The sequence below is a fragment of the Lactuca saligna genome, chromosome 4 (assembly GCF_052625555.1).
Source record: "Lactuca saligna cultivar CGN05327 chromosome 4, ASM5262555v1, whole genome shotgun sequence".
Taxonomy (NCBI): domain Eukaryota; kingdom Viridiplantae; phylum Streptophyta; class Magnoliopsida; order Asterales; family Asteraceae; genus Lactuca; species Lactuca saligna.
Window position 1 is genome coordinate 126,189,392 of NC_136420.1, and position 12,674 is coordinate 126,202,065.

Consider the following 12,674-nt stretch of genomic DNA (forward strand, 5'->3'; position numbering starts at 1 on the left):
TCTAATGGTAACACTAAATTGTACGACTCCGTCAATGGCAATTCTTTCTTGTTCATTGTTACGCGCAATCCGACGAACTAACACTGGAAGGGTTGTATCAACTGAGTCTCCATCGTCAAGATTGCAGAAGCTTTGGTCTCCATTGTAAGGACGGTCATGATCCTGTTCATGACTCCACCTATCTTAGTTTACTGCCCACTGAGGTGTCGGACCATGAAAATTTGGTCGAGTATTGGGATTTTTGGAAACTTGAGGTGGGTTATAAGCTCCTGATTCTGAGTCAGAATCATTAGAAAAATCCTCTTCTATTGGATCTATAGGATTATTTTATGGTTCTACATTGTGCCATCCCCCATTCCCTTGATTGGGAAAGTACGGATCTCCTGATAGATGAAATTCATCCATGTTATCTATGCGGGAATAGCGATATAAGAGACATCTAATAGATTTCATAAATAAAATAGACAATTTCAAGTTTCCATATAAGAAACTTATAGTTAACAGTTAATGTATTCTATATAGTATGAATCATATTGGGTCCTTCTATAAACACGAAGTGTATAGTAATTATATATAACTCGGGTAGAATAGACCTTCGAATAAGTGATCCTACTCTACATCCACATCCAAACAAGGAAAAGGAAGTAAAGATAAACCACTAATTCTGAGTCTATAAAACCTTAATTATATATAGGTATAATATATACACTTAATACTTATAGTGTGGTAAAATACTCCTATAGTATTTTATATTTATGTTTGATTCTAGAGTTCTTCTAGTACTTAGGTAAGTTTTAGACTTGTTGCAACAACACTATCACTCCCAAACACATGTTCATCATATCTCAAATAAATATAGTTGTTCATGCTATATTGATCCCAGATATGATTACATAACTGTCCAGGTTTAACTGTAGTGTCCAACATCCAAATACTTTTGTATAGTTGTTATTGTGACACTATGTCTTGTATATATGCATGTTAGTATACTTCTTATAAAATACTTAGATTTTAAAAGTATACTTGTAGTCAGAGCGCTTCAGCCCCATAACATTTATAGTTTGTATATATCTTTTATGGATTTATATACCAAGTTCACTATAAACAATGCTATGATACCAACCTATCACACCCCCAAACCGAAACAGCAGAAACATTCGGGGGTGGAGGACGTCAAGTATAGTATCACAACAATGTATAATAGTAATCAAAGTACAACAACCATTGTATTTACAAAGTTATAAATTTTACATTTATGTTAAAAACATAGTATACATGACACCAAAAGTACAAGTTTAAAAGACATGAGTTTATAGATCTCCGTCTTCTCAAAAGTTGTGTACTTGTATTACAGTTTACCTGACAAAACGAGTAGTTTTGAAAAAGTATCAACAAATAAGTTGGTGAGTTCATAAGTATGCTTGAAACTGAAATCTATTTTCTTGTTCCTTGATGTATTTCCCAAAAAATCCTATATATTTCAGTTGTAGTATCTTGTAAACAAAATGTGTGAAAGTTATCGTAATCTGAAGTAGTAAAATGTAGTTTAGTTCTCATAAAAACCATAAAAAGTATGTTTTCTCTGTACTAAAATAGTATCATGTTCTTGTACTAGTATGCAACTCATATATTTGTAATTGGCTAGTATAATCCACTATACTTGTTAAATATTGTGTTTATAGACTTATAATTAAATAAAACTATGTGAAGTTTACTTATTCATACACTAATCATTTTGTTCAATACCAAATTGTGAATTATCATAAACATGCTAGATGACCTAATATGGCCTGAACAAGACGTTCTTCAAGTGTCACAATCGGTACGATATTTGTCACCAAAGGTTTGCCGACCTAGCTATTGCAAGCAACTCTGGTGCGGTATTGTCAGTCCCGTATAGGTCTATACACAAGTGTCACACTCTCCCTCCAGGGGACCCTATTTATAATTTTAGGACTTGGTTGGTACTTAGTAAAGTTGATGAAGGTTGTCTCACATATGCCATATTGATGATTACACGTAGTATAACGAAAACATAATTTGAAATAAATACATTGTAGTAAATTTGATAAACTATATAGAATATAGTTTATATGTTTGTTTTCAGTGAAGTATTCAGTTTGTTTTCTGAAAAATGTTATTTGCTTGTTTTTCTGTTATGTACTCTGTTTGTTTTGTGTTATGTACTCTGACCCTTGAAACTAATGAATAAGCCCTCTAAACTATACCTATTATAGTTTAACTGTTTGTTTTACTGAAATGAAAAACCTACATTAACTTTTGTAAGAATTTGTAATACTGTTGTTCTATGAAATCCACTGTTTGTACTTACATAGTACTAAACAGTTGAAAAATCATTTTATATTTATATAATTGTGATTAACTAGACCTTCAAATAAATAAATTTACCCAAAGCCGACAACCAAACAAGGAACAAGAAATTGGGTCAAATTACATATTCCAAATCTTCTGAATCCAAATTATATAATTTACACATATATAAATACGTAATTTTGAAAATTATAACAATTTAAAAATATTTTAGATATTAACACAATTTTTATTGTGTTTCACTTGTATTCCCCCTAAAATAGTTAAAAATCATAAAAATGTAGGGGGTATAAACTCACCTTTTGTGAGTGATTCGATTTAAGGTTCGATTTAGGATGTTTTTCCACAAATTAGATCAAGATTCAAAACGAATCATGTATGCATTTCATGTAATATATATGTATTCTTTTATTGTATAGTATCACAAATATGACAAGGAAATAGACTAATTTATAAGTTTAACTTACAAATAAGAGTGTTAGAAGCAAAATGGATGGCTAATTGGAGTTTATGACCAGAAGAGTTTGCAGTTCTTGGGTTTTCGGCCACCTTCAAGTATGTGTTCTTGGTATTCTTGGTGAAACCAAGAAGATTCAAGGGTTTTCGGCCCAAATTATGGAGATTGGAAGTGTTTGTAAGTTGATTACAAGTTCAAGGTATGATCCTTGCAAGATTCTAAGTTGAATTCAAGAGAATTTCACATGAAATTCAAGAAAGGAATAAGTTTCTCATGTTCTTAAGGAGAGTGGAGGATTTTCAGTTGATGATATTTGAGAGAGAATCGTGAGTTTAGGCTAAGAGCTATAGAATGAAGGAAAAATCAGTCAAACACACACACACACACACACACACACACATATATATATATATATATATATATATATATATATACACACACATATACATACATAGGCATTTTCAGTTATAAACACTTCCAGAGGAGATAAGATCCTCGAGTGCGCGGCTGCGAGGGTAGTTCACGGCTGTAAGGGGAATTCATGGGTGCGAACTGTTTGCGGCTCCCTTCGTTTGCGGTTCAAAGAGAAGAAAAGAAAGAAGAAGTAATGAGGGTTTGCGGCTACGAAGATCTTCGGTTTTTAGATGTTTCTACTTATTAATTTTTACAACAATTTTATCAAGTGTTTTAAGTGTATCAAATATAAGTATTTTAACTTTATTAAAATAATAAATCACTAAGTTTGACTTTTATTTGGTGGAGTTGACTTGAGTTGACTTTTTATAATATTGAAAATAATGGGATGTTACAGAGTTTCTAAACAATTCCCTTCTTCTTATGAGTGACATACACTGAGTACTCTCTATGTAGACCAAATACACGCTACTCGTTAGCCCGTAACTTAAGAACATTTATTAAGTTTGACAATATTGACTAGTTATAACATTTAAGTATAGTCAAGGTTCTAAAAAGCTGTGCGCCACGATTCTAAGGCTTGCACCTGCCGCTAAGCTTATCCAAAACGCTACCTTAACTCATATATGTGTATAAAAATGAATAATAGTTGAAAATACATATAAAAATATTAATTGTATAGAAAATTGTCGCCTTATGTCACGCCTTACAAACGTCATGACTTGTCAAGGCTCGGAAAAGCTTGAGGCTTGACATTGTCACCAAGACACGCCTTACGTTATTTAGAACCTTGAATATAGTTCATAAAAATACAATCAAAATAAATTTATATAAAACGACATTTATAATTAATTATAGAATAGTATGATATGATAATTCAACTAAATATTATGGAAGAAAAATATTTCGTTTATAGTATAGTATGATATGATTATATCATATGATGACATGATTATCTCATTTGGTTTCCTAGCTTATTTCAATAAAAATAATTGCTTTTGAAATAGTTTTAACAAATAAGACAAAATTGCAAAAATGGTCCCTATAGTATGAATAATTGGGATTTCGGTCCAACCTGACTTTTTTGGCTTTGTGGTCATTTTGGCCATGTTTGTACATTGATTTGATCCCTCGTAAAATTGAAATGAATAAATTGCCCTCATTAGTGGAGTATCCTAAAAATACGATCTAAAAAGTTCGTTTTTAAATTATTATTAAAACCATAAATATCATCACCATAGTATAAAATCATAAACCATGTATCTCAAAATATCATAATATCTATCAAAATATTAAATTCGTATAGAAAATATCAGAGTAAATCTCCCAGGCTGAAAAAACTGTGGTGTGTGCCATGTGATCATCCCGAGCCCTTCCCTTAGCTAGCTGAAGTACCTGAAACCAAACTAAAAATTGTAAGCACGAAGCTTAGAGAGCTCCCCCGAACTACCATATACCATAAACAAGATAACACAATTATGGGACACCGCCCAACTGCATCGGGACGAACTCGACATCAGACTCCTGCCTGAAAATGGGCTCACCCCGACATCAGACCACGTTTGGGATCAGGCTCACCCTGGCATCGGGTTTGTCTCGACATCAGGCTTACCCCGACACATACACATCATAACATATATCATAAACACATAACGTAAGCATATAACATACATTAGGTTTGCCGCGATATTGGGCTTAACGCATAATATGTAACATATAACATATATACTAACATACATTGGGCTTACCCTAGAACACATAACACATAACATGTATGAATCACAATGATATCAAGCATACATAAAATCTTCTTGGGACCGCCCCGACATCGGACTGTAATCCGGGACCACTAACATCTAAACGGGCCGATATTGTGGCCTTAGACCCGTTCCTACTGGAAGAGGACTCACCTCTCAAACTAGATGCTAAACTCGTATGTGAGGAATCTCTGTTGGCTGCTCCCACGACTCCCTGACTAACTCTATTCAACAATACTTAGTCAGAAAATTCTAAAAATCCTTCTAAGGGTAAAATGACCCATTTACCCCTGCTATGATTTGGACCATGACCAAGGCCCAAATATCTTTAATCGTTCTAAGTCCACTAATGGACCATTAAAGGCCCTCTAATAACCCAATTTTATAAATTGGGCCCAACTTCTCAAATGGGCCTTCCCTTTTGCCCAACAATGTCCATAGTCCAAAATCAGTCATCTAATGGCCCACTAAGGCCGAATAGCTGATAAGTCCAATAGTTGGCCCAAACCGAGGCCCAAAAAGGTAGAACCCAATATTATTTAGTATTCGGGGTGTACCTCTCTATACGCAGCGTGTACCTGCCGCATGGCTTGTACGCTGCGCGTAGTAGCTGGTACGCCTAATGTACTACCTTGTTAAGCTACTTTTCCCATTAAGCACTTAATACTCAACTCCAGAGGCTATAACTATAGATCCAAGTCCATTTCAATGTCCTAATCCATGAAGTCGATCACTTTGTGGTTTGCAATCCACCAAATGATCCCAAACATAGATTAATAGGAAGTAACTCCATAGAAATGGCTAGATCTCATGCATGGTTCCATAAAATCCCAAAAGATTGAAACTTTACTACAAAAGGGATGCTTTAAGATCCAAGGGTGGCAACCCTAAGCTCAAAAACGTAGTTGCATGCTAAAGGTCCATCCTTTGGACCTAAAAAGGTCCAAAGCACCAAAATCTTATATCTAAGCTTCTAAGAGGGAAGTTAGAAGCTTTATACTTCCTTTGAGTGCCAAAAGAAGAAATAGTTCTAGATCCTTGAGCTCAAGATACTCAAGTTCTATTCCTCCAACTTCTCTTCACTTCTTCCAAGATTTTCTTCACCAAAAATAAGCTCAAGAGGTCAAATACACACAACAATGGAGTATGAGGGTGTATTAGGGTTTTCTGAGGGTGAGGGGCTGGTAAAGAGGCTATGGGGCTATAATGGGGGTATTTATATATCTTAAACCCTAAAAAATTAGGGTTTTGGCATCTGTTCACATACGATGTGCGTAGCTGTGCGCGCATCCCTCATCGGATGCACGCCTGTACGCCCCATGTACACCAAGGCTACGCTTATCGTATGTCTTATGGGTGGCCCAGATCCTTGGCCCATTTACTTAAGTCCAAACCAAAAGTTCTGTTATCCACATTTGGCCCAACAATAATTTAAGAAATAATTAATAATTAATACCTCAATTTTTAGTCGTTACAATTCACCCCCACATGAATTAGACTTCATCCTTGAAGTCTGCTGCATCCATAAACAACTCCGGGTAGTGCTCCCTCGTCTCCTCCCCGGGCTCCCAGGTCCACTCCGAGCCCTTGCGGTGCTGCCACTACACCTTCACCAGCTCCAATCTCTTTTTCCACAGTTTTTTCGTCTTCTTATCGAGGATGGCCATTGGTTTCTCAATGTCGTTCAGGATATCATCAACCTGAATGTACTCCAAAGGTACAACTGGTGACTCATCCACTAAGCACTTTCGTAGCTAAGAAACGTGGAAAGTGCTATTGATTTAGCTGAGCTCTACCGGAAGATCTAACCGATATGCCACCTTGCCCAGCTGGGCTATAACCCTGAATGGACCGATGAACCTTGGGCCTAGCTTGCCCCGTTTCCGAAACCTGATAACACCCTTGTAGGGTGACACCTTCAAAAGGACCATGTCACCCACCTGGAACTCTAAGTATGAACGTCTCTTGTCGGCCTAGCTCTTCTGCCGACTCTAAGTAGTCTGGAGCCTGCTCCGAACCTGCTGGATCTTCTCAGTAGTCTTGAGTACTACCTTAGTACTCCCTATAACTCTATGACCGACCTCACCCCAACAAATTAGGATACTACACTTCCTCCCATAGAGCATCTCAAAGGGATTTCGGTTTATGATGGCATGGTAGTTGTTGTTATACGAAAATTCCGCTAACGGAAGATACGTATCCCAACTGCCACTAGAATCTAACACGGGTGCGCGTAGCATATACTTGAGAGTCTATATCATCCTCACGCTCTGTCTGTCTAAGGGTAGAAAGCGGTGCTGAAATGGAGACGAGTACCCACCTACTCCTGAAACTGCTTCCAAAACATGGAAGTGAAACAAACATCTCGGTCTGACACCACCGAGACAGGCACACCATACCGTGCCACTATATCTCGCACATAAATATTGGCCAGCTTCTCGGCTGATATGCTCTCTTAGATCGAGATAAAATGAGCACTCTTGGTCAACCGATCCATGATGACCCATATCGAATCCACCCCTCGTGCAGTCCTGGGGAGCTTAGTGATAAAATCCATAATCATGTTCTCCCATTTCCACACGGGGATATCCAACGACTGTATCTTACCATGAGGCCTCTAGTGCTCTACTTTGGCCTTCCTATAGGTCAATGTCACAACCCCAAAACCAAAGGCGGAAACATTCTGGGGCGGAGGACATCATGAATATTGCAACCAATGTACATAGTAAGCAAAGTAAACAACCATTACATTACATTACATATTGAGATTCACATATGTTCAAAAGTAAAGTTGTATAGTGTTATACATATGTATATATAAACAAAAGCAGATGTATCTTCGATGCACTCTGTCTTTGTCAAAAGGATCGTCGAGTACCTGTCTAATGCGGACCTGAGAATACAAGCAGTTTGAAAATCAGCATATAGTTGGTGAGTTCATAAGCGGTTTTGTTTTCTGAAAATGTACGAGTTTCCTTTTAGTTTCTGAAAATATTACGACCCAAGAAAATCCCATATTTTCTTAAAAGTAATGTTTGGTTAACTATTATGTTGTACGGTTCAGATTATGTTCAATTGTTATCCCAGGAAAATCCTATATTTTCCTAAAGTGTTTGTGAAGTCATTTCGAAGTTGAAAGTAACATACAAGTATTTACCATACTTAAAGTGTGTTTGTGTGCGAAGTTTCCTGAAAGTTTGATTACCTTTAAGTGTACATTAGTTTTGCGACGTATATAAAACTAATAACTAAGTATAAAGTTTTCATAATCTTGATTACGAGTTCCATAACCATACTACAGACTAGATATGACTCGAGACATGGCCAATATCTTCTATGACTTTTGGTACCCTTGAACCTTTCGGTTCGGCTGTAGCTAGCAGCCAGGTGCGGGATAGTCAGTCCGGTATAGATCTATACACTCAAGTCACGCTCTCCCCTTTTCGGAGATTCTGGTTATGGGGGCGGTCCTCCACTTTCGTGCCTAGGAAGTGTTGCAAAGGACTTGTCTCCAATCTTTAAGATTCATGAATTTAAAACTGAATTTATTAATACAGAAATCCTGTTCTATTGGTGCTATACTCTCGTGTCTAGGGGGAGTACTAACTAGGACCTGACTAAGTTCCAATGATATCTATCCTTCACACTCGTGTCTAGGGGTATTTTATTAAGGACAATACAGAAGTTCTATTTACTATCCTCCACTCGCGCATCTCTGTGGGGTGTTACCAAGGACAAAACAATATATTAAGTTTCCTGTTCAAAGTTCAAAGATTATGTTTTTAACTATTTAATATGGAAATCCATTTGTGAAAATATAAAGTATAACAATTTATAACATTTTTCACAAACACTATGATAATGAAATCTACAAGTTCAAACGGTTATCTGATACGATTAACAGTGTTAAAAATATAAAGTATAACAATTTATAACATTTTTCATTTACTAGTGAAGGGATAAGATTAAGAGGAGGAGTATACCTGATGCGACGGTGGGATCAGCGACTATCTCCTCTCCTCCTATTACTATAACTCTTTCGGTGTTGCCAGTCGTTGCTATCTTGGGGAAGTTTTGCTTGTAATGCCCTACTTCTCCGCAACCATAGCAGGCGTGACCAATGCCTGCTTCGGAAGTCTGATTGATTGATTGAGTTGGTGTCTTGCAATTCTTTGCAGTGTGACCCTTTATGCCACAACTGTTGCAAAACACCTCTATACATGGGCTGGAAGTGAGGTGATGATAGTTGCAATTGTCACAACTAGGGACGGTTCCAACATACTTACTGGTAGGTTTTCGAGCTGAGGATCCAGCAACAGATACAGTTGCAGGGGTAGTAGCAGCGTGAACTACCACAGTTTGTTGCCTCTTCGAAGACTCCTGCGATATCTGACTTTCCTTCTTCTTCCTAATTTTTCTTTTCTCGCCACTCCTCTCTGTCGGTTCAGGAGTGGTAGCTGCTTCTTCAAAGTCATCACTATTGTCTATTAGGATTCGTGCTAAACATTTGGCGCTATCGTATGTGTCTGGTCTCGCAGCTATGACGTTCCCTTTTGTTGGCTGGGTCAGCCCCGAGATGAATCTCTCTATCTTCTTACTCTCCGGGGTAACCATTCCCGGACAGAGTAGCACCAAGTCATCGAACCTAGAAGTGTAAGCGACAATATCGGAACCCTTCATCTTCAAGTTCCGGAGTTCGTGCTTTAATATCTGCATTTCGCCCCGAAGGCAGTACTCAGCCATCAGAAGTTCCTTCATAGCCTCCCAACCCATGGCATTGGCTACGGGTAAAGTTAGGGATTTGTGTCGGCCGTTCCACCAGTCAGAGCTTTGTCGATGAAGGTACAGGCGGCGAACTTCACCTTATCAGATTCTAAGCAGGCACAAATTTCAAAGATTGATTCGATTTTCTCAAACCATCGGGTGAGGGAAATGACACCTCCAGTGCCATCAAAGGACGTGGGTTTTGCGTTCATGAAGTCTTTATAGGAACCCCCTTTTCAGTGTCCCTAGCTATCTTCTGGTTTCTGGGGTTGGGGACCACCTCCTGAACTACCGGGGTTTCTTTGTGACATGGTGGATGTCACCGCTGCAGTAATGGCTATTTGAAACGTTATGAGGTCAATCTGAGGAGGAGGGGGTGGCGTAGGGTCGTTAATCTTTGAGCTGGGTCTATTTCTTAGAGGCATCTTGATCTAATAAGATCAGGAAAGAGAGGATGATAAGTCCTCCGAATTGAATCGAGAGATATGACAGTTATATATTCCGAATAAGCGATAAAGCAGGAAAGGGTTATCAAAACAGTTAATTTATCGCTAAGGAATGATCAGGGAACATCGCGTGAATGAGGATTTCTAAAAACGATTTGCTCGAGAAATACTCCCATAGTATTTCATGGTTCGCTACGACACTGGTTCGATGTTGGTGGTATTTGGGTAAGTTAAGCATGCTGCACACCACAGTCACTCTCAAGCACATGTTGGCCTTGTCTCGAATGAATATAGTTGGCCAGGCTATATTGATCCTAGACACGACTACATAACTGCCCAGGTTTAACTGCAGCATACAACACCCATTTACTTATGTTTTGTTCTACTTGTCGTTACGGATCTCGACGGTTAGGTATACTTGTATACTTTTGAAAATACTTATACTTTTGAAAATACGTATACTTTGAAGGATACTTTTAGTTCAGAGCACATAGGCCCCTTAGTGTTTATAGTTTTATACCATGTAAGGTTTGGTATACTCCATTAACTATAAACAAGGTCTCTGATACCAATCTGTCACACCCCGAAACCGAAGGCGGAAACATTCCAGGGTGGAGGACATCATGAATATCGCAACCAATGTACATAGTAAGAAAAGTAAACAACCATTACATTACATTACATATTGAGATTTTCATTTGTTCAAAAGTAAAGTTGTACAGTGTCATACATATGTATATATAAACAAAAGTAGACGTGTCTTCGATGCACTCTATCTATAGCAAATGGATCGTCGGTTACCTGTCTAATGCGGACCTGAGAATACAAGCAGTTTGAAAATCAGCATAAAGCTGGTGAGTTCATAAGCGGTTTTGTTTTCTGAAAATGTACGAGTTTCCTTTTAGTTTCTGAAAATGTTACGACCCAAGAAAATCCCATATTTTCTTAAAAGTAATGTTTGGTTAACTGTTATATTGTACGACTCTGATTATGTTCAATTGTTATCCCAGGAAAATCCTATATTTTCCTAAAGTGTTTGTGAAGTCTTTTCGAACCTGAAAGTAACATACAAGTATTTACCATACTTAAAGTCTGTGTGTGCGAAGTTTCCTGAAAGTTTGATTACCTTTAAGTGTACATTAGTTTTAGGACGTATATAAAACTAATAACTAAGTATAAATTTTTCATAATCTTGATTGCGAGTTCCATAACCATACTACATACTAGATATGACTCGAGACGTGGCCAATATCTTCTATGACTTTTGTCACCCTTGAACCTTTCGGTTCAGCTGTAGCTAGCAGCCACGTGCGAGATAGTCAGTCCCGTATAGATCTATACACTCAAGTCACGCTCTCCCCTTTTCGGAGATTCTGGTTACGGGGGCGGTCCTCCACTTTCGTGCCTAGGAAGTGTTGCAAAGGACGTGTCTCCAATCTTTAAGATTCGTGAATTTAAAACAAAATTTATTAATATGGGAATCCTGTTCTATTGGTGCTATACTCTCGTGTCTAGGGGGAGTACTAACTAGGACCTGACTAAGTTCCAATGATACCTGTCCTACACACTCGTGTCTAGGGGTGTTTTGTTAAGGACAATTCAAAATTTCTAATTACTTTCCTCCACTCGCGCATCTCTGTGGGGTGTTACCGAGGACAAAACAATATATTAAGTTTCCTGTTCAAAGTTCAAAGATTATGTTTTTAACTATTTAATATGGAAATCCATTTGTGAAAATATAAAGTATAACAATTTATAACATTTTTCATAAATACTATGATAATGAAATCTGCAAGTTCAAACGGTTATCTGATACGATTAACAGTGTTAAAAACATATATAGTATGAAACACAACTGTAACATCCGAAAAATACAACCAATTTAAATTTTTCAAAAGAACCCGATTTTCATTAAAATGCTTACGAAAAGGTTTTCAATACAATTTATTAGAATATTCCCAGAATCACATTGCTACAAATCATGAGGAACGGTACGATCGCACCTTCGCCTTGCCACGGTCTCCTGAAGAACCTGAAAGACATTAAACCACAACTGTAAGCCCGAAAGCTTAGTGAGATACCCCCAAAATACCAACCACGCATACGCCCTTTCAGGCGGCGACCTTCCGGTCCAAAATATACAAAACACACATAACATAACAGGACAGAGAACAACCATACATATCGAGGCAACTGTGTGACTGGTCCGCCGTATCGGGCCTTCAGTCCACCGGATCCATCCTCCAGGTCTAGTGATGTCCTTCGAGTCTACAGTGGGGTTGGTCCGCCCGCATCGGGCCTTCAACCGGCCTGGTCCACTCTCCGAGCCTCGGCACGTCTGGTCCGCCCTCGTGGGGCCTACAGCCTATCCGGACCGCTCGCTGGGCCATCGGAACAACCGGTCCGCCCTGGGTATCTTGGCCTACAGCACAAAGCAGGACCCGCCTCAACCCATCTCCAGTCCAAACAACCATGTGCACAAAACATTCATCCATATAACAGTCA